This window comes from Euprymna scolopes, chromosome 28, assembly GCF_053919585.1.
Source record: "Euprymna scolopes isolate OS-2025 chromosome 28, ASM5391958v1, whole genome shotgun sequence".
Lineage (NCBI taxonomy): Eukaryota > Metazoa > Mollusca > Cephalopoda > Sepiida > Sepiolidae > Euprymna > Euprymna scolopes.
In genome coordinates this window covers 57,531,762-57,556,594 of record NC_136509.1, presented here as the reverse complement: position 1 = coordinate 57,556,594, position 24,833 = coordinate 57,531,762, and positions in this window count along the sequence as shown.

The window sequence follows — 24,833 nt, the reverse complement described above, 5'->3', positions numbered from 1 at the left end:
GGCTTTTTATACTGTGAAATCCGATAACGTCTCAATTTGCATAAAACACGTTTTTATCTCGTGTCGGTCAGGTTTCGAGATTAAGATTTTTTCTCTTTTTTTTTTTCTTAAGCGAATGACACCGCGCTAATCAAGCACATTGCAATTTTCCCTAGAATTGGCTAACTGCCTGTTGCAAGAATGAGATTATAAAAATAATTCCGCGCGACATAAATCTAGACTGCAATGGCGACGTCTGATCAACAGGTAATCTGGTATTGTTCATGATAGGACACTACACTAAAAGGAAACTAAAAAAAGGTGTTAATTATCGATTCTGTTCTCTTTTCTTGCAACTTGACACCCACGAGCCGGGGCATTATAACATTTCAGGTTCCAACCAGTCAGCAGGCTGTGTTGAAAGGAAGATTGCATTCCACACACCTCGGGGGTTGAAGCAAGTTGTAGAAGAGCAAGGGAATATTTGTACCGGCCAAACATGAACAATGACTATGTTTCAAAATTTCCCACATGTAGAAAATATGAGGTAGCCTATCCGGCAGAGCCCTTAATGATCCATGAGATTCCTGCGAGTAGGAGTAGATCTCTTCAAGTTTGCACATGTTGTACAATGGGGAAAGGAGTGGCTGGTTACTTTTAATGCATCTAAAACCAAGCTTTTATCTTTACATCATCAACGTTCTGATCCCCATCTGGCATCAATTAAAATGAATGGCTCTCGTCTTGGGGAGGCCTCAAGTTTTGACAGGCTTCTGGGCTTGACCTTTACTCCTGATCTTAAATGGAATACGTACATCAAATCTGTTGCCAAGGCCGCTGGAAAAATGGTCGGATCCTTCTATAGATCCAGTAGATATCTCACTGCTGATGCAATTCTCTATCTATATAAGAGCCAGATACGTCCAAGGATGGAATACTGTTGCCACATATAGACAGGAGCTGCTAGAAAAGACTTGTCCTGCCTTGATAGGGTTCAAAATAGACTTCGTGGCCTGGTGGGAGATGTCCTTTTCTGTTCGCTGCAACCTCTATCTCACAGAAGAGATGTTGCGAGTTTGTCTCTGCTTTATCATTATTTTCATGGAAAGTGTTCGACTTAGCTTCAATCTATGGTCCCTCCTCGCCAAACTTTCACAAGAAACACTAGACTAGCTGAAAACATTATCAATAATTTTCCCCACTCTTTATCAGTGCCTAAACCTAAACATAGACTCCATGAACAAAGCTTCTTTCTTAGAAGTGCACGCCTGTGGAATTGTCTTCCGTTTTCCTGCTTTCCAGCTTTCTATAATATGGTTGTCTTCAAGTCCAACGTGAACAAGTTTCTGATGAGCCGTTCCACTTAAGTTAACAAATTTACCAAACTTCCATTACTATTGATTACTATATTGTCCTTTTGACTACTCTACACTCTTTAACCCTTATCCTTGAGTGGCCTATCGGCCTTGATAAGTGGTGACGCCTATGTAAAAAAAAACAAAAAAAAAACATAGGCACTATCTTTGCACAGCTGATTGCATGAGTAACTTTTGGGAAATTGATCATCTTCATACTACACAGGCGAAGACGGTTATCACTAAACTTAAACAGTATTTTGTATGACATCGCATATCAGATCAGGTGGTCATTGATAATGGACCCCAGTTCAGTACTCGTACTGGACTGGTGGCTGAAGTGTGGTATCTGCTCAGATGCTGCGCTCAAATTAATTGCCCTTAGTCAATGGAGGGGGAAACGCGTCTATACTAAGGCAATTTCGTTTTTGCAGTATGCCCCTTTTGAGGGGAGCTGGTTATCTCCCACATTAAACCGACTTGTGTTACATTTTGTTTCGTGGGAAACAAATAAATAACCAGTTCAGTAGTCAGGAATTATCCACCTTTTCAAGAAAGTGATGTTTTATATACACACACACACACACACACACACACACACACACACACACACACACACACACACACCTGTCAGTCCTTATAATAGCAAGGTAAATGGAAAAGTGGAATCTGTGATAAAGATAACAAAGAATCTTTTCTAGAAATCGATGGATGATAAGGATGATCCATACCTAGTTATGCTGAATCACAGAAATACTGTGTAAAGGTCATTTATCACCAGCACAGAAACTGATGTCCAGAAGATAAAAAACATTTCTTTCAACCCGAGAGGATCTACTTAAACTAAAAATTCCTCCAAAATTTAAACAAGATAATTAAGTGGGGGAGAATCACAAAGTAAAACCACTTTAATCATTGCAATCCGTAGATGTGGTATAGATGAAACCATGCACAAAAGGTGAGAAAGAGTGGGAGAAAGCCGTTGTGTGGTGTAGACTGGCTGAGAGGTCACACCATGTTAAAGTTAATGGAGAGGTCATACCATGTTAAAGTTAATGGAGAGGTCACACCATGTTAAAGTTAATGGAGAGGTCATACCATGTTAAAGTTAATGGAGAGGTCATACCATGTTAAAGTTAATGGAGAGGTCACACCATGTTAAAGTTAATGGAGAGGTCATACCATGTTAAAGTTAATGGAGAGGTCATACCATGTTAAAGTTAATGGAGAGGTCATACCATATTAAAGTTAATGGAGAGGTCACACCATGTTAAAGTTAATGGAGAGGTCATACCATGTTAAAGTTAATGGAGAGGTCATACCATATTAAAGTTAATGGAGAGGTCACACCATGTTAAAGTTAATGGAGAGGTCATACCATGTTAAAGTTAATGGAGAGGTCACACCATGTTAAAGTTAATGGAGAGGTCATACCATATTAAAGTTAATGGAGAGGTCATACCATGTTAAAGTTAATGGAGAGGTCACACCATGTTAAAGTTAATGGAGAGGTCACACCATGTTAAAGTTAATGGAGAGGTCATACCATATTAAAGTTAATGGAGAGGTCACACCATGTTAAAGTTAATGGAGAGGTCATACCATGTTAAAGTTAATGGAGAGGTCACACCATGTTAAAGTTAATGGAGAGGTCATACCATATTAAAGTTAATGGAGAGGTCATACCATGTTAAAGTTAATGGAGAGGTCATACCATGTTAAAGTTAATGGAGAGGTCACACCATGTTAAAGTTAATGGAGAGGTCACACCATGTTAAAGTTAATGGAGAGGTCATACCATGTTAAAGTTAATGGAGAGGTCATACCATGTTAAAGTTAATGGAGAGGTCATACCATGTTAAAGTTAACGGAGAGGTCATACCATATTAAAGTTAATGGAGAGGTCATACCATGTTAAAGTTAATGGAGAGGTCATACCATGTTAAAGTTAATGGAGAGGTCACACCATGTTAAAGTTAATGGAGAGGTCATACCATGTTAAAGTTAATGGAGAGGTCATACCATGTTAAAGTTAATGGAGAGGTCATACCATGTTAAAGTTAATGGAGAGGTCACACCATGTTAAAGTTAACGGAGAGGTCATACCATATTAAAGTTAATGGAGAGGTCATACCATGTTAAAGTTAATGGAGAGGTCATACCATGTTAAAGTTAATGGAGAGGTCACACCATGTTAAAGTTAATGGAGAGGTCATACCATGTTAAAGTTAATGGAGAGGTCATACCATGTTAAAGTTAATGGAGAGGTCACACCATGTTAAAGTTAATGGAGAGCTACATCGGCGGAATAGGATGGATTTGAAAAAACAAAACAAAACAAAACAAAAACAAAAAACAAAAACAGGAACACCATCTTACACCATACCAATTGCATAGTGAGGTACCAGTGAATGTGGGACTGGGTAGAGAGGAGATTTGTGACCCCCAGATATTATCTCAATAAGAAAATGATAGAAGAAAAAGAGTGAGCCCAACAAAACCAAACACAGAAAGGGTGAGGATAACAGTTGGGAATACCAGTAAGAAATCCTGCTAAGTTAAAGGATTAAACATCTTAAATTGTGTCTAAAGTGAAAAAGGCAAAATAATCCTTGTAAGGCAAGATGGTAGTCAGCACAATAAATACTTCACTATTTTATTCTTGTCTGTTGTTAGATCTCTTTTTTTTTCTTCTTTTTGTTTGTTAGAAAAAGGGAAGATGTTGCATGAGGGACTAAGTAGGCCTTTAATGATGTCAATGCAGTTCTTACCCTGAATAAAGAAACCATGCGATAAGATTCTTTGCACATTTTGTATTGCTTTTTTTATTTTATCCATTACGATCTACGTATAAACGTGAATGAAGCAGGATCGAACTCGCTCCAATGTTAATGAAACTCGTTATCACGTCGTTAGACTTGACTTGCTTCTTAGTTTTAGAATTAATTTATCTTTAAATTATTTTTTCACGTGTAAATCCGGAAAAGCTGTTAATTTTGCAGATCAAATAAATTGTTTATAAACACAAGTCAAGAATTGGGGTGGCGTAGATCCATTCAACCTGTCGTGAAATAAAAGAAGAGGGGGAAAAAGAGCACGAATAAGAAAACAAAACGTTTTTTAAAAAAAAAGCAATAGAAATGAAGGAGAGTTCATTCTTTAGGGACATCCATTCAATCTGCGCGTTTTACAAAATAAAAAAGAAAAGAAAAGAATAAGAAAAAAAAAGAAAGAATTGCTACTTCAAAGTGAAATATGAGACAGCAAACGATTGACCGACCGACAAAGTCACTTACAGAGGTGCCTGGTAATACGAGAGGAATTACAAGAATGTTCTCAGATCTAGAGATTGCAATCAACTTGGTATTTTACCCGGATGACAAGATGTAATTTGTCATCAGAAATCGAAGAAATGGTTCCGTTATATACACAGTTACTTGGTGTCAGAAACTGTGTATATTTTCTTAGGGCATCTGAATATTTACAAGTATTTGTTGAATTTGTAGCAACTAGTTTATTTGTTAAGATAAAAGATTCGATTCTACGTCAATCATTGATTAACGAACGTCCCGTTTGGCGAACACATCGATCTGTAAACACATACACCACACCACACGCACGCATATATTCATTTTGTTATCACAAGGACACCGGAAAGGGAGGGGTGTTGGTGCCAAAGTCTAGTGGTTCATGAGAAGAAACTGGCATCTAAGGACCTCAATAGTGAAGGGGGGAAACTTAGCTGTTTAGCGGTTTAGTTGAGAGTATGTACGTTGAGAGGATACATATGCAATGAATTCATCAGAGTACATTCCATTGTAGAGAGAGAGAGAGAGAGAGAGAGAGAGAGGGAGGGAGAGAGAGAGAGAGAGAGAGAGAGAGAGAGAGAGAGAGAGATATGCACCAGTCCAGATGTGGCAACAATACTCCATGCATGGGAGAATGGTGGCTTTGTACACACAAGCATGAGTAATTTTCTAAAAAAAGAGGTAACCAACCTTCTTTGCTGCAGCCTTGGCAATGTTCACAGTGAATTCATGATGCCTGTGAATGTTAAGCTCATAAGTTTGAATGATGAGCTCTCTGGTAAGGTGTTATTAGTCATGGCTATTAGTGGCCGAGAAAGCTTTTTATAATTACGTTTCTGAATTTTTAGATGAAGATTGGTTATTTGTATTATTTGGATTCTTTAGGCTATTATTCTCCTTTTGAGTATCATTTTCACAAAGTTTCGGTCGATGTAACCCCCGACCTTCTTCAGGTGCATTTTGTCAAACTCGGGGATTTTTCTTTCATAAGTAGAGGGAAAAAGGAAACCATATACCTTTATGGGACAGAGTAAAAATTATAGACAAAGAATAATGGCGGAAGGTAAGATGACTCAATGAAGCAGCACATATGTTGGGTGACGATAAATTACTAAGTAAACCTAGTATTGAATTTAACACGATATGGAAACCTTTAATTATATGGTATCAATTATATATATATATATGTAACGGGATCTCAGGCAGTGCCAGATATCCTACATAGCTAGATGAAGATGGGAGAGGATGAGGTATGGTCAGAGGGGTTCATGCTGACACTTGGTCAAGGAAAAACAGATGTTTATGAGATTTTTGTCCACCAGAGAAGAAATAGTATCTTTTTCAATGAAAAGAAAATATAAAATCTGATAATAGGATTCATGGAACAAGAGATTGTTTTTCTAGTTGGATTTGGTAAAAATGAATTTTAACTACTAATTGAGTGAGACAGGTACAATGACTTGGGTTTAAAAGGTCTGCTTTGGTGTCTGGGAGATGTTGTCATTTAGGTCCACCTGTTGTATTTAATTACCAGACCACCAAGCCAGTGATAAGTTAGTTGGACAGATAAATAAATAAATTGAACCTAGGGAGAGATATGGTCATGAAAGAGGAAGAAGAGGGTCACAAGAAAATAAAAAAATGAAAAGAATAAAATAAGAGGATAGAGAAATGAGTTCACGAGAGAAGAAAAAGAATAAGATAATGGGATAGAGAAAAAAAAAAGAGGTTAAGAGAAAAAAAAGGAAAAGTAATCTTTAATATGAGAGAGGGGAGAAGAGGCCAGTTTTATAAAAACGATTAGCTTTTTAGAGTTAGGGTCCTTTTTACTGGCTGGCATCGAGGCGTCCACATCGCTCTCACGCCGCTTGGGGGGGCGAAATCCTCATAAGAGCTAAGTTGAAAAGCTCTTGTTCTTAGCTGGGAAATTAATTAAAGGAACTTAAGTTATACAACCTGCATCATGAAGCTTGGATCAAAGAACTCGACTATAAACAAGTGTAAAACGATTTATGAATAATTATTTTGTTTCGTTATATAAAAATGTCCCAGAGTTTTTCCTTGTTTCTCGATTGCCGGCCTGAATGAGGATACAGTTTATTTCAGGTATGCCCTAATGTCAGATGATGAAAGAGATAGACTGGATCCAGTACAAAGCTAGAGTGACGGCCGAAATCGACAATGTTGCAACAGGGACTTAGGGTCATGCACATTTCGCATGCCCTGAGCAGCAGAAGGATATTTTCCAGTGACCAGTGAGAGTCTGATCACCCTTGAGGGGTCCACCACTAGACAAGTAAGAATGTAGCCCTGCTGGATTGCATCTATGGTCCTGTGAGCTGGGAGCGACGAACACGGCCAGAAGTACATCACAAGTATGCTCTGTGAACCAGGATAGCGACGGATGCGGCCCGGCCCTCGGACAACAGAGGGAGTTAGGGTTGTATATATATATATAATATAAAGCTGAATGTCTGTGTGTGTATGTGTGTATGTGTGTCTGGTCACGAATAGGCTCCTATATGGTTGACTATTATAGAAAACTGATCACATATAATGATAGAAGATGTATTTAGACACAGGAATGGGTATGTTTGATATGGAAGAACGGTGGTCCATTAAAATTGTGGGGTCTGCGTTCGCGCCTGGTCCACAAAGTATGGAAATAAAAAATGTAAAAATTAAAATAAAAAAAGAAGTTTACAAGTGTTTTTGATATAGATGTACATAATAATACCTTTATAAGTATGTTTTAACTTAAATAGGGATGGTATAATAAAATTGTGGGGTCTGCGTTCGCGCCTGGCCTCCATAGAATGGAAATAGGCACAAACTTTAATAAAGACTTTTCATATCTATCTGCGTAAGTATACTTTGATAATTATGTTTCAGTTTGAAGAAATATGGTATAATAAAATTATGGGGTGTTCGTTCGCGCCTGATCTCCATAGAATGGAAATATGTCACAAACTTTAACAAGGTTTTTTAATATATATCCACAGAATATTGTGATAAGTGTTTCAGTGTGAACAGGTATATAATAAATTATGGGGTTTATCTATTTTATTTTTACTTTCATCATATTTTGCTTTGGTTTTGATATCCCCAAATTCGAAGATATCTCTTTACAACCCTTCCTTTTCATAACCTATCATACTTTCATAAATCAGAGTCCATTTTCTGTAGGCTGTTTTCGAACCCAGTCAACGACGGGTACTTTTGCTAGTATATATATACTAATCACTCTATATTGTATCAATATATATATATATATATATATATATATATATATATATATATAATTTTTCAATACAATGATTGTTGCTTTTACAGCAGCATTGCTTCCAACAAAAACCTTCATTAGATGATGACTGGTTTTGAGACCTAAGCATCATTGCCACTAGCACAGAGCACCCTAGCAGTATATCACCATACTATCAGACTTTATTAGATCGTTGTCAATCTGTGAGACTGTCATATCCACGATGATGCAGATAAAACCTTGTCTTATATTTCCTTTGTGTATTTTTTCTTGTCTGATTAGACCAAGATTATTAAAGAACGTGGAGGTTGAGCTTGCAAAAAAAACCAAAAAAAACAACAAAAAAACAAAAAACAAAAAAAAACTCGGCATCCGACTTCGATAGGAAATGCAATCGCTTTCCAGCAAGTTCTGATAATTCTTCTCAAAGATATTTTTTCAACTTACGCTGATGTGCTCAGTCAAAATTTTCCAGACACACATACACACACAGACATTTAGCTTTATCTATATTTTTATAAAGTAATAGGGTTCGTGTGTTTCTGTCTGTGTGTACAGCTCTCCATCATCAACGAAATATAAAGGAGGTAAGAGGGTAGATCTCTCCTGGTAGAGAAACATTAGAACCCATTTTAGGATGTTTCTGTTATAGGAGACATAAGAATCTATGCCTAATTTCTTTATATACTAGTCTACAAACCACCCCCATATCGAATGACTTATGCTCATTTGCATATCACATTATATTAAATCTCTTTAACTAATTACCTCGACCTTATTACATATTGGAAATATTCTAATCATTTCAACTGTACTATTTACAAAATCTATTTAACATTTAATTATTTAATATATTTTCATTTAATTTTATATTCGATTTATTTCACTTTACGTATATTATCAAAACAATTCATTGGCGAGGAAAGCTTTATGTTTTGGGATTGTATTGAAAATGTAATGGAAATTTCAATTTCGTTCCGTTTTAATCTTTTATATTTTACTTGCCAATATAATTGAAAGAATACAATTCAACTATCGTAATTTTATATAAATAAACAAAAACAAATATTTTAAAATAAAACTTTATTAAAAAAGAAATAATTTAATTTTTAAATGAAAAAAATCAATTTAGTAAAATAATTGTATTAAACACCCCCAGCCTTGTCAGCAAACCTGTAAACCTATAAAAGTTAACATTTCGAACGTAAACAGTGATTTTTCGATTTTGTTAGCGCTTGCCGCAATTAAAGACAATTAAAACGGAACTAACTTTATTTCCATTCTATTTTTTAAACAACCCCCAAAACATAACGCTCTCTTCCAGTTATAGCCAATTTTTTTTTTAATTAAATAAAACAGGTCAAAATAAACAGATAAGCGCATTTTCTTTTACATTTTTCTTACAACCATTGTCATTTAACCAACTGCAGGATACCGTTACTTTTGTGGGGTTGTTTTGAAAATGGCACGGAGATTATAATTTCGTTCCAATTTAATCTTTCTGGTCGAGCCTATTTCGAAAGCCTGTCTTATCATAGATTTGAACTACAAATAATTTATTACATTTTGATTATTACTATCTTAAGACTTAAAGCTTATATTTATTTCATTTTTCTATTTATATATTGAATTAGTTATTTCCAGTCTTATTTAAACTTAGTGCTTTCTTTAAACCGGATGAACCTTTTATAAAAATATGAGTTTAACGTAAAGAACACGAACAAGGTTTTATTCAACTGAATTTCTTCCAGTTTACTAACAAAATATATAAATTTAAAAGAGATATAAATAATAAAATAAAAAGGTTATGTAATTTAAAAGAAATACACGTACTCACAAAAGCAGAACTTTTTTTACACATTTTTTTCTTTAAAACCATAACAATGAGACTAACAATTACCTAGATCTTAGTAATTATTTGTTTTAATAGAACTGTTTTAATTGTACTGTTTACTTAGTTAACCTAAGTTGGTATTACATTTATTTTACATTTACTTTTTTTTTAATTATTACTTTTAGACTGTGACGTTTACACCCGGAAGTAATGAGTCACACGTAGGTCGCTTTTATTCATTCCTTTTGGTCAAGATCAAAGTGTAGTATCTGTTCTTCAGATGCTGCATTTCATTTTCTTGTTCTCTTTCGGTGGAGGAGAAATCCTTCACGACTGAGACAATTTTTATTTTTGTACCTTTTCTCCACGTTAAAAAACGACCCTGGTGTCTAACTCTGTCCCGTGGGGAGGCATAGTAAATAGGTACAATATAATTGTTTATAATTGTACTATTCAGAAATATTATTTATAGTTCGTCCATTTCAGTTAGTATACATTACCTTTACGCTTAATTAATTTACAATCATTAATATCGTTAAACAATTCCGTTTAAAACCGAAATTATGCCACCCAAACGAAGTAGAAACGAAAGTGAGGAAGAAAGAATGGAAAGATTGGAAGCTAATAGACTAAGAGTTGCTGCAATTCGCTCCAATGAAAACAATTCAGATAGAGAAAGACGTCTAGAACTTAACAGGATACGTCAAAGAGAAAGGAGAGCAAGACTGTCAGATTTGGAAAGAGAAACCCAACGTGAAGCTGACAGAACTAGACATGCTGTAAGGCGGTTAAATTCATCACAAGTGAAATTCAAGAAAGGCAAAGATATGCACTGGAAAGAGAAGCAATATTACGATCGAATGAATTATATGAGGTAAGTAGACGTACACAAGGTCAGTTGAGAGTGGCTCAACGACATCAGAATGAATCGGAAACCCAACGAAGCTTTCGCCTATACCAAGGGCAACAACGAGAGGCTGCATGGAGAGAGAGTATGACTTTGCCCCAGCAATTGACAGAAAACGAGGCAGCTAGACAACGAATGACTGCTTTGAGACACCATGAAATAGAACACTGCAATAGAAAAGGATTGCTCTACAACAAAAATGACTCTCTCACTACAGCTGATATAGGAAAAATGGACAAAGTATGTCAACATTGCTCAGCTGTAAAATTTAAAGGAGAAACCCCTGGTTGTTGTTGTTCTTCTGGCAAAGTTGTGCTTGATAGCTTTCCACCACTGCCTCAGTTGCTTCAAGATTTGCTCTCCGGCAATGGTCCCATCTCTAAAGATTTTCTGCAAAATCTACGCAGTTATAACAATTGTTTTGCAATGACATCATTTGGTCACAAAATTGCGGTAGTACATGGGTGGAATCCTTCTTTTAGAATTCGAGGCCAGGTTTGCCACCAGATTGGGAGTCTTTTACCACCTGAAGATGAAACAGCAAAGTTTATTCAAGTCTACTTCTTGGATAGTCTGGAAGAGGAACTACATAATCGGGGACGTGACAGTAGACTCAATAGAGACATTCTCCAAAGTCTGACTGAATTTTTACATGAGAACAACAGCTTCATTTGTCAGCTGAAAACAACAAAGGAGAGGATTGAAGAAGAACACTTGGTAGAACATAAAGTTGTCATAAGGGAAGACCGAAGGCCGCAAGAAGAGCATCCACGGCGATTCAATGCTCCAACAACAATGTATGAGATTGGAATATTAATGGAGAATGAACCAACAGCTAACCGGGATATTGTCTTGCATTTTAGAAATGATACATTAAAACGGATCTCCGAACTACATCCCCTCTACGATACTTTAATGTACCCATTAATGTACCCCTATGGTTCTCCATCTTACAACATCTACATGAAGGCATCCAATGGGCGAAAAGTTACCCAACAGCAATTTTATTCGTACCATTTAATGACTCGGCCTGGAAACTATTTTCTCTGGTACCGAAGGCTATTTCAACAATGGCTGGTGGATGTGTACTGCAAGATTGAAACAGAACGTTTACAGTTCCTGAGGCGTGAGCAACAGACCCTGAGAGCTGACAATTATAGCAACTTGAGAGATTCAATTCTTAGGGAGGATGGGAATCCAGAACAGTTTGGTCAACGAGTTGTACTTCCGGCAACTTATACAGGAGGCCCTCGATACATGTTTGAGCGTCAAAGTGATGCCATGGCATATGTTCGGCGAATGGGCCGAGCCGACCTCTTCATCACGTTCACAACAAATCCAAAGTGGACAGAAATTACAGAAAATTGTCTTCAAGGGCAAGACCCTCAGGATCGTCCAGATATTGTTGCCAGGGTTTTCAGGCAGAAGCTAAAAAAGTTACTTGAATTTATTAAAAAGGGAGGATTTTGGCAGGTTGAGGGCTTTCCTGTACAGTATTGAATATCAAAAAAGAGGACTGCCGCATGCACACATCCTCACCTGGCAGGCCCCAGAGGACAAACTTCTACCAGAAAAAATGGATCTCTGCAGATATGCAGAGATCCCTGACAAAGAGGAAGATCCTGATCTTCATGCTAAAGTGATGGCACATATGGTGCATGGACCTTGTGGACCATTTAATCCAAATTGTCCATGTATGATTGACAACAAATGTTCCAAAAAATACCCAAAAGAATTTCTTCAGTGTACCGAGCAAGGCCAAGACTCTTACCCCAAGTACAGGCGAAGAAAACCAGAAGATGGAGGCCAGACTGGTACAATAAGGATGAAGAGAAATGGTCGGTATGTTAATCAAGAAATAACAAACCAGTGGATTGTTCCGTACAACAAGGTCCTCCTTCAGCAGTTCAACGCTCACATTAACGTAGAAATTTGCAGCTCGATCCAAAGCATCAAATATGTCCTCAAATACGTGAATAAAGGATGTGATCAAGCAGTGTTTGAACTACAAAGAACTGATGGAGCAGCTAACCAACAAGGCCAAGTACAAAGTCACATTGTGGATGAGATCCAGCAGTTCCAGAATGCAAGGTATGTCGGCAGTTCAGAGGCGGCCTGGAGGATATTGGAACATCCCATCCATGAACATTTCCCCCCAATTGTACAACTTTCTGTTCATCTTGAAAATGGGCAGCATGTCATGTTCTCAGCTGATACTGCTCTGGAACGAGCCCAAGGTCCACCGCCTGCCACAACTTTGACAGCATTTTTTCAACTCTGCCATGAGGATGACTTTGCAAGGGGTCTCAAATACGTAGAAGTCCCTGAGTTTTACACTTGGAACAAATCGACAAAGAAATGGATGAGAAGAATGCATGGGGTACAAGTTGAAGGTACTGAAAATGATGATGTATGGAAGGCACCATGCATTGGGAGAATCTACACGATTAGTCCAAAAGCAGGGGAGTGTTATTTCTTACGCCTGTTGCTCAATGAGGTTGCTGGTCCAACTTCATTTCAAAATTTGCGAGCATACAATGGTCACGTGTTTGAAACATACAGAGCAGCGTGCCTTGCTCAAGGCCTTCTAGAAAATGACCATCACTTGCATCAAGCAGTAGGAGAGGCAAGTGCCACTCAATCACCTTCAAATTTGCGAAGCCTATTTGTGATAATTTTAACAGCCTGTGAGCCAAGAAATCCTCTTGAGATCTGGATGGCTTTTCGTGATGTAATATCTGAAGACATTCTTCACAGATACAGGCAAGAAGTTAACAATCCAGAAGCAGATTTTAATGAGGACATCTACAATAAAACTCTTTGTCTAATTGAAGAAAAAGTTCTCCTTATGTGCGGTCAACCATTGGCAAGCTATGGATTACCTGCACCAACGCAAGGGAGAGATGAAAGACTCGCGAGAGAGTATCAACGTGAAGTTACTTATAATCTTGAAGAACTTTCCCTACAAGCAGAAAATATGCAAGAAAAACTGACCGATTCTCAAAGAGAAGTTTACAATTCATTCATGGCAATGTTGGAAGCACAAGGTGAAATGAACAAAAACATGATGTTTCTTGATGCTCCAGGTGGTACGGGCAAGACTTTTGTAATCAATTTGATCCTTGCAAAGATTAGATCCATGAGAAAGATTGTGCTTGCAACAGCATCCAGTGGCATTGCTGCTACTCTACTACAAGGTGGCCGCACTCTTCACAGCACTTTTAAAGTACCCTTGGATACTCATCGAATGGATCAGCCAGTTTACAAAATTACTGGTAACTCAGCCTTGGCAAATGTAATTAGAGACACCTCTGCAATCATTGTAAACGAAGCCCCAATGACGCACAAGAGTGCTTATGAAGCAATTGACCGAACACTGCAAGACATCACAGGAAACAAGAATCCCATGGGTGGCATTCCAACCTTATTTTGCGGTGATTTCCGTCAAATCCTCCCAGTGGTTAAAAATGGCACAAGGGCTAACATTGTCAATGCAAGTTTGAAACAATCCTATCTCTGGAGGCACGTTATAGTGAAGAGACTGACTACTAATATGAGAGCCTATATCTCTGATAACACAGCTGCAGCAGACTTCTCAAAATTGCTTCTCCAAATCGGTAATGGTCAGTTTCCTATCACTTCTTCACCTGACACAATTAAGATTCCAACTGCGCTTGGTAAATGTGTCGGTAATCAGAAGCAACTGAAAGACAAAGTGTACCCAGACCTGCAAAACAATTGAAAATCACCGGATTGGCTTGCTGAGAGGGCTATTATTTCGCCATTAAACAGCAATGTGAATCATTTGAACAATTCAATAATGGATGAATTTCCAGGAGACACAAAGCAATACAAGTCAGTTGATTCGGCTACTAATGAATATGAAGCTGTTCACTACCCTGTGGAGTTTTTAAACTCTTTGGAGATATCTGGAATGCCTCCACACATTTTAAATCTCAAAATTGGATCGCCAATCATGATTCTTCGATCCTTGGAACCGCCAAAAACAACAAACGGAACCAGATGTGTTATCACCAGATTGCACACCAATGTACTTGAGGCCACCATTTCCTGTGGTCCCTACAAAGGCGAAACCGTTCTACTGCCAAGGATCCCCTTAGTTCCATCGGACTCAGAACTTCCATTTAAATTCCGGAGACTCCAATTTCCTGTGAAGGTGTGTTTTGCAATGAGCATAAACAAAAGTCAAGGTCAAGCATTTAACACCATTGGCGTAGACTTGACATCAGACTGCTTCAGTCACGGTATGTTCTACGTCTCCATCAGCCGGACAGGAAGTTCAGAAAAACTCCAAATCAAAGCAGCAGAAATGTAGTTTACCCTGAGGCTCTTCAGTGAAAAGTTCGAGAAATGGATATGAGGAAAAACTGACATGATCTGATTGTGGTAAGTTTTTAGTATTGAATGTGCAAGATAAAATTTAAGCAAGAGTTGAAAATTACTTCAATGAAAAATTTACCTTCCTTTTTGATGAAAATGTTTTGTGAAGTTCCTGATTGAATTTCAGTCACTACAAGAGGTAGTTAAAATGTTAATCACCTTATGCAATCGTTGCTCTTACAACATCAACTTACTGGAAAGGTGCCCACAGATTTTGGTACCCGAGTGCGCAACAAAGCTCCATGCGAAGCACGGGTATCTTTGCTAGTATTATATATATCAACGAGAAAAACTTTTTCAAATTAATGGACCAAATGACGATATCCGAACACTGATCCATTAACATTTCAGTTGGAAATACGAGCCGATGTTCTAAGTCAAATGCAACGCGTCAGTTTGTGCAGCCATCAAGCAATGACGATTTCTGCCTATTTTCACATAAAGGTTTCGAATTAATTCCTTCTTGAACGAAATGAATTCCTGTGAGCTTTATTGACAGTCATAGAACATATTTTCACAACTTCCGCAACAATCGTCAATACTTCATTGCGTCTCCAGGTGTAGATTCTTTGGGAATGCTCGCATCCACTGAGAATACGTTTATTGGCAATTTTCCCAAGGCTTTGCATTGACCGAATGTAGTTGACCCCTAGGTAAGAAGGTTAACTGGTGTTAGTAAGATATCGTATTATAAGAAAGCTTATTTTTTTAGACACCATGTGTATATATATATATATATATATATATATATATATATATATATATATATATATATATATATATATATATATATATTATGGACTAAACTTTTGTATAAGCAATATCGCCTTAAGAGGTCTCTCGTTATTTGTAACTGGCTGACCGAAACATTCTCATAAATGTGTAATGGCATGGTAAATGGTAAAATAAATAAAAAATATATCTTGCCCTACTTTGGAATTGAGTACTCCTGCAATAACTTCATTGGTTGCTTTATCTCTTAAAAATATTAATATATATATATATATATATATATATATATATATATATATATATATATATATATATATATATATATATAACTTTTTCACGGTACAAAGACCATACAGCGCTTGGAAAATAATATACGAACAAACCCTAGGGTCCCTTTCACCAACAAACCCATTAGGAGTTAATCATTGGACGTCAAAAGATGAAAAAAAAACAAAAAAACAAAAAAAAAAACGAATTAAATTGTCACACAGGAAATACTTGGAAATATACCAGTAAGAAATAAAAGGAAGAAAAGACGGATCGGAATTCTTGTGAAATATATATACAATAATATAAAATATATGTACAATAATATACAATATATGTACAATAATATACAATATATGTACAATAATATATGTACAATAATATAAAATACTAGCAAAGATACCCGTGCTTCGCATGGAGCTTTGTTGCGCACTCGGGTACCAAAATCTGTGGGCACCTTTCCAGTAAGTTGATGTTGTAAGAGCAACGATTGCATAAGGTGATTAACATTTTAACTACCTCTTGTAGTGACTGAAATTCAATCAGGAACTTCACAAAACATTTTCATCAAAAAGGAAGGTAAATTTTTCATTGAAGTAATTTTCAACTCTTGCTTAAATTTTATCTTGCACATTCAATACTAAAAACTTACCACAATCAGATCATGTCAGTTTTTCCTCATATCCATTTCTCGAACTTTTCACTGAAGAGCCTCAGGGTAAACTACATTTCTGCTGCTTTGATTTGGAGTTTTTCTGAACTTCCTGTCCGGCTGATGGAGACGTAGAACATACCGTGACTGAAGCAGTCTGATGTCAAGTCTACGCCAATGGTGTTAAATGCTTGACCTTGACTTTTGTTTATGCTCATTGCAAAACACACCTTCACAGGAAATTGGAGTCTCCGGAATTTAAATGGAAGTTCTGAGTCCGATGGAACTAAGGGGATCCTTGGCAGTAGAACGGTTTCGCCTTTGTAGGGACCACAGGAAATGGTGGCCTCAAGTACATTGGTGTGCAATCTGGTGATAACACATCTGGTTCCGTTTGTTGTTTTTGGCGGTTCCAAGGATCGAAGAATCATGATTGGCGATCCAATTTTGAGATTTAAAATGTGTGGAGGCATTCCAGATATCTCCAAAGAGTTTAAAAACTCCACAGGGTAGTGAACAGCTTCATATTCATTAGTAGCCGAATCAACTGACTTGTATTGCTTTGTGTCTCCTGGAAATTCATCCATTATTGAATTGTTCAAATGATTCACATTGCTGTTTAATGGCGAAATAATAGCCCTCTCAGCAAGCCAATCCGGTGATTTTCAATTGTTTTGCAGGTCTGGGTACACTTTGTCTTTCAGTTGCTTCTGATTACCGACACATTTACCAAGCGCAGTTGGAATCTTAATTGTGTCAGGTGAAGAAGTGATAGGAAACTGACCATTACCGATTTGGAGAAGCAATTTTGAGAAGTCTGCTGCAGCTGTGTTATCAGAGATATAGGCTCTCATATTAGTAGTCAGTCTCTTCACTATAACGTGCCTCCAGAGATAGGATTGTTTCAAACTTGCATTGACAATGTTAGCCCTTGTGCCATTTTTAACCACTGGGAGGATTTGACGGAAATCACCGCAAAATAAGGTTGGAATGCCACCCATGGGATTCTTGTTTCCTGTGATGTCTTGCAGTGTTCGGTCAATTGCTTCATAAGCACTCTTGTGCGTCATTGGGGCTTCGTTTACAATGATTGCAGAGGTGTCTCTAATTACATTTGCCAAGGCTGAGTTACCAGTAATTTTGTAAACTGGCTGATCCATTCGATGAGTATCCAAGGGTACTTTAAAAGTGCTGTGAAGAGTGCGGCCACCTTGTAGTAGAGTAGCAGCAATGCCACTGGATGCTGTTGCAAGCACAATCTTTCTCATGGATCTAATCTTTGCAAGGATCAAATTGATTACAAAAGTCTTGCCCGTACCACCTGGAGCATCAAGAAACATCATGTTTTTGTTCATTTCACCTTGTGCTTCCAACATTGCCATGAATGAATTGTAAACTTCTCTTTGAGAATCGGTCAGTTTTTCTTGCATATTTTCTGCTTGTAGGGAAAGTTCTTCAAGATTATAAGTAACTTCACGTTGATACTCTCTCGCGAGTCTTTCATCTCTCCCTTGCGTTGGTGCAGGTAATCCATAGCTTGCCAATGGTTGACCGCACATAAGGAGAACTTTTTCTTCAATTAGACAAAGAGTTTTATTGTAGATGTCCTCATTAAAATCTGCTTCTGGATTGTTAACTTCTTGCCTGTATCTGTGAAGAATGTCTTCAGATATTACATCACGAAAAGCCATCCAGATCTCAAGAGGATTTCTTGGCTCACAGGCTGTTAAAATTATCACAAATAGGCTTCGCAAATTTGAAGGTGATTGAGTGGCACTTGCCTCTCCTACTGCTTGATGCAAGTGATGGTCATTTTCTAGAAGGCCTTGAGCAAGGCACGCTGCTCTGTATGTTTCAAACACGTGACCATTGTATGCTCGCAAATTTTGAAATGAAGTTGGACCAGCAACCTCATTGAGCAACAGGCGTAAGAAATAACACTCCCCTGCTTTTGGACTAATCGTGTAGATTCTCCCAATGCATGGTGCCTTCCATACATCATCATTTTCAGTACCTTCAACTTGTACCCCATGCATTCTTCTCATCCATTTCTTTGTCGATTTGTTCCAAGTGTAAAACTCAGGGACTTCTACGTATTTGAGACCCCTTGCAAAGTCATCCTCATGGCAGAGTTGAAAAAATGCTGTCAAAGTTGTGGCAGGCGGTGGACCTTGGGCTCGTTCCAGAGCAGTATCAGCTGAGAACATGACATGCTGCCCATTTTCAAGATGAACAGAAAGTTGTACAATTGGGGGGAAATGTTCATGGATGGGATGTTCCAATATCCTCCAGGCCGCCTCTGAACTGCCGACATACCTTGCATTCTGGAACTGCTGGATCTCATCCACAATGTGACTTTGTACTTGGCCTTGTTGGTTAGCTGCTCCATCAGTTCTTTGTAGTTCAAACACTGCTTGATCACATCCTTTATTCACGTATTTGAGGACATATTTGATGCTTTGGATCGAGCTGCAAATTTCTACGTTAATGTGAGCGTTGAACTGCTGAAGGAGGACCTTGTTGTACGGAACAATCCACTGGTTTGTTATTTCTTGATTAACATACCGACCATTTCTCTTCATCCTTATTGTACCAGTCTGGCCTCCATCTTCTGGTTTTCTTCGCCTGTACTTGGGGTAAGAGTCTTGGCCTTGCTCGGTACACTGAAGAAATTCTTTTGGGTATTTTTTGGAACATTTGTTGTCAATCATACATGGACAATTTGGATTAAATGGTCCACAAGGTCCATGCACCATATGTGCCATCACTTTAGCATGAAGATCAGGATCTTCCTCTTTGTCAGGGATCTCTGCATATCTGCAGAGATCCATTTTTTCTGGTAGAAGTTTGTCCTCTGGGGCCTGCCAGGTGAGGATGTGTGCATGCGGCAGTCCTCTTTTTTGATATTCAATACTGTACAGGAAAGCCCTCAACCTGCCAAAATCCTCCCTTTTTAATAAATTCAAGTAACTTTTTTAGCTTCTGCCTGAAAACCCTGGCAACAATATCTGGACGATCCTGAGGGTCTTGCCCTTGAAGACAATTTTCTGTAATTTCTGTCCACTTTGGATTTGTTGTGAACGTGATGAAGAGGTCGGCTCGGCCCATTCGCCGAACATATGCCATGGCATCACTTTGACGCTCAAACATGTATCGAGGGCCTCCTGTATAAGTTGCCGGAAGTACAACTCGTTGACCAAACTGTTCTGGATTCCCATCCTCCCTAAGAATTGAATCTCTCAAGTTGCTATAATTGTCAGCTCTCAGGGTCTGTTGCTCACGCCTCAGGAACTGTAAACGTTCTGTTTCAATCTTGCAGTACACATCCACCAGCCATTGTTGAAATAGCCTTCGGTACCAGAGAAAATAGTTTCCAGGCCGAGTCATTAAATGGTACGAATAAAATTGCTGTTGGGTAACTTTTCGCCCATTGGATGCCTTCATGTAGATGTTGTAAGATGGAGAACCATAGGGGTACATTAATGGGTACATTAAAGTATCGTAGAGGGGATGTAGTTCGGAGATCCGTTTTAATGTATCATTTCTAAAATGCAAGACAATATCCCGGTTAGCTGTTGGTTCATTCTCCATTAATATTCCAATCTCATACATTGTTGTTGGAGCATTGAATCGCCGTGGATGCTCTTCTTGCGGCCTTCGGTCTTCCCTTATGACAACTTTATGTTCTACCAAGTGTTCTTCTTCAATCCTCTCCTTTGTTGTTTTCAGCTGACAAATGAAGCTGTTGTTCTCATGTAAAAATTCAGTCAGACTTTGGAGAATGTCTCTATTGAGTCTACTGTCACGTCCCCGATTATGTAGTTCCTCTTCCAGACTATCCAAGAAGTAGACTTGAATAAACTTTGCTGTTTCATCTTCAGGTGGTAAAAGACTCCCAATCTGGTGGCAAACCTGGCCTCGAATTCTAAAAGAAGGATTCCACCCATGTACTACCGCAATTTTGTGACCAAATGATGTCATTGCAAAACAATTGTTATAACTGCGTAGATTTTGCAGAAAATCTTTAGAGATGGGACCATTGCCGGAGAGCAAATCTTGAAGCAACTGAGGCAGTGGTGGAAAGCTATCAAGCACAACTTTGCCAGAAGAACAACAACAACCAGGGGTTTCTCCTTTAAATTTTACAGCTGAGCAATGTTGACATACTTTGTCCATTTTTCCTATATCAGCTGTAGTGAGAGAGTCATTTTTGTTGTAGAGCAATCCTTTTCTATTGCAGTGTTCTATTTCATGGTGTCTCAAAGCAGTCATTCGTTGTCTAGCTGCCTCGTTTTCTGTCAATTGCTGGGGCAAAGTCATACTCTCTCTCCATGCAGCCTCTCGTTGTTGCCCTTGGTATAGGCGAAAGCTTCGTTGGGTTTCCGATTCATTCTGATGTCGTTGAGCCACTCTCAACTGACCTTGTGTACGTCTACTTACCTCATATAATTCATTCGATCGTAATATTGCTTCTCTTTCCAGTGCATATCTTTGCCTTTCTTGAATTTCACTTGTGATGAATTTAACCGCCTTACAGCATGTCTAGTTCTGTCAGCTTCACGTTGGGTTTCTCTTTCCAAATCTGACAGTCTTGCTCTCCTTTCTCTTTGACGTATCCTGTTAAGTTCTAGACGTCTTTCTCTATCTGAATTGTTTTCATTGGAGCGAATTGCAGCAACTCTTAGTCTATTAGCTTCCAATCTTTCCATTCTTTCTTCCTCACTTTCGTTTCTACTTCGTTTGGGTGGCATAATTTCGGTTTTAAACGGAATTGTTTAACGATATTAATGATTGTAAATTAATTAAGCGTAAAGGTAATGTATACTAACTGAAATGGACGAACTATAAATAATATTTCTGAATAGTACAATTATAAACAATTATATTGTACCTATTTACTATGCCTCCCCACGGGACAGAGTTAGACACCAGGGTCGTTTTTTAACGTGGAGAAAAGGTACAAAAATAAAAATTGTCTCAGTCGTGAAGGATTTCTCCTCCACCGAAAGAGAACAAGAAAATGAAATGCAGCATCTGAAGAACAGATACTACACTTTGATCTTGACCAAAAGGAATGAATAAAAGCGACCTACGTGTGACTCATTACTTCCGGGTGTAAACGTCACAGTCTAAAAGTAATAATTAAAAAAAAAGTAAATGTAAAATAAATGTAATACCAACTTAGGTTAACTAAGTAAACAGTACAATTAAAACAGTTCTATTAAAACAAATAATTACTAAGATCTAGGTAATTGTTAGTCTCATTGTTATGGTTTTAAAGAAAAAAATGTGTAAAAAAAGTTCTGCTTTTGTGAGTACGTGTATTTCTTTTAAATTACATAACCTTTTTATTTTATTATTTATATCTCTTTTAAATTTATATATTTTGTTAGTAAACTGGAAGAAATTCAGTTGAATAAAACCTTGTTCGTGTTCTTTACGTTAAACTCATATTTTTATAAAAGGTTCATCCGGTTTAAAGAAAGCACTAAGTTTAAATAAGACTGGAAATAACTAATTCAATATATAAATAGAAAAATGAAATAAATATAAGCTTTAAGTCTTAAGATAGTAATAATCAAAATGTAATAAATTATTTGTAGTTCAAATCTATGATAAGACAGGCTTTCGAAATAGGCTCGACCAGAAAGATTAAATTGGAACGAAATTATAATCTCCGTGCCATTTTCAAAACAACCCCACAAAAGTAACGGTATCCTGCAGTTGGTTAAATGACAATGGTTGTAAGAAAAATGTAAAAGAAAATGCGCTTATCTGTTTATTTTGACCTGTTTTATTTAATTAAAAAAAAAAATTGGCTATAACTGGAAGAGAGCGTTATGTTTTGGGGGTTGTTTAAAAAATAGAATGGAAATAAAGTTAGTTCCGTTTTAATTGTCTTTAATTGCGGCAAGCGCTAACAAAATCGAAAAATCACTGTTTACGTTCGAAATGTTAACTTTTATAGGTTTACAGGTTTGCTGACAAGGCTGGGGGTGTTTAATACAATTATTTTACTAAATTGATTTTTTTCATTTAAAAATTAAATTATTTCTTTTTTAATAAAGTTTTATTTTAAAATATTTGTTTTTGTTTATTTATATAAAATTACGATAGTTGAATTGTATTCTTTCAATTATATTGGCAAGTAAAATATAAAAGATTAAAACGGAACGAAATTGAAATTTCCATTACATTTTCAATACAATCCCAAAACATAAAGCTTTCCTCGCCAATGAATTGTTTTGATAATATACGTAAAGTGAAATAAATCGAATATAAAATTAAATGAAAATATATTAAATAATTAAATGTTAAATAGATTTTGTAAATAGTACAGTTGAAATGATTAGAATATTTCCAATATGTAATAAGGTCGAGGTAATTAGTTAAAGAGATTTAATATAATGTGATATGCAAATGAGCATAAGTCATTCGATATGGGGGTGGTTTGTAGACTAGTATATAAAGAAATTAGGCATAGATTCTTATGTCTCCTATAACAGAAACATCCTAAAATGGGTTCTAATGTTTCTCTACCAGGAGAGATCTACCCTCTTACCTCCTTTATATTTCGTTGATGATGGAGAGCTGTACACACAGACAGAAACACACGAACCCTATTACTTTATAAAAATATAGATATATGCAATAATATAAAATATATGTACAATAATATAAAATATATGTACAATATCATAAAATATATATACAATGATATAAAATATATATATACAATAATATAAAATATATGTACACTAATATAATATATATATATATATATATATATATACAATAATATAAAATATATGTACAATAATATAAAATATATGGGCAATAATAAAAAATATATGTGCAATCATATAATATATATATACAATAATATAAAATATATGTACAATAATATAAAATATATGTACAATATTATAAACTATATGTACAATAATATAAAATATATGCACAATAATATAAATATATATACAACAATTTAAAATATATATACAATAATATAAAATATATATACAATAATATAAAATATATATTTACAATAATATAAAATATATGCACAATAACATAAAATATATGCACAATAATATAAAATATATGTACAATAATATGAAATATATGTAGAATAATATGAAATATATGTACAATAATATAAAATATTTATACAATAATATAAAATATATATGCAATAATATAAAATATATGGACAATAATATAAAATATATAAAAAATAATATGAAATATATGTGAAATAATATAAAATATATGTACAATAATATATGCACAATAATATAAAACATATACAATAATATAAAATATTTATACAATAATATAACATATATGTACAATAATATAAAATATGTATAGAATAATATACAATATATATACAATAATATGACATATATATGCAATAATATAAAATATATGTAGAATAATATAAAATATATATACAATAATATGAAATATATGTACAATAATATAACATATATATACAATAATATAAAATATATGTACAATAATATAAAATATATATACAATAATATAAAATATATGTGCAATAATATATATAAAATAATATATAATATATTTACAATAATATAAAATATATGTACAATAATATAAAATATATGTACAATAATATAAGATATATGTACAATAATATAAAATATATATACAATAATATAAAATATATGTTCTATAATATAAAATATATATACAATAATATAAAATATATGTACTATAATATAAAATATATATACAATAATATAAAATATATGTAAAATAATATAAAAGATATGTACAATAATATAAAATATATGTACTATAATATAAAATATATATGCAATAATATAAATATATATATGCAATGATATAAATATATATGCAATAGTATTAAAAAAAAGACTCATGCGCCATCACTGAGAATCGAAACCAAAACATTCAGATCATGATTTATTTTACCTCTGCCCTGAATGATGGGCTATGAAAACATATTTACTGCAAGGCTGAAAATTTAAACAGAAACCAATAGCTACTACGTTATGCATTCGTAATGCCGGCGTTCGACTTTCAACTGGCAAATTTCATTTTTTTAATTTTCACATTTTGCACCGATTTTTCCGGGCTAAA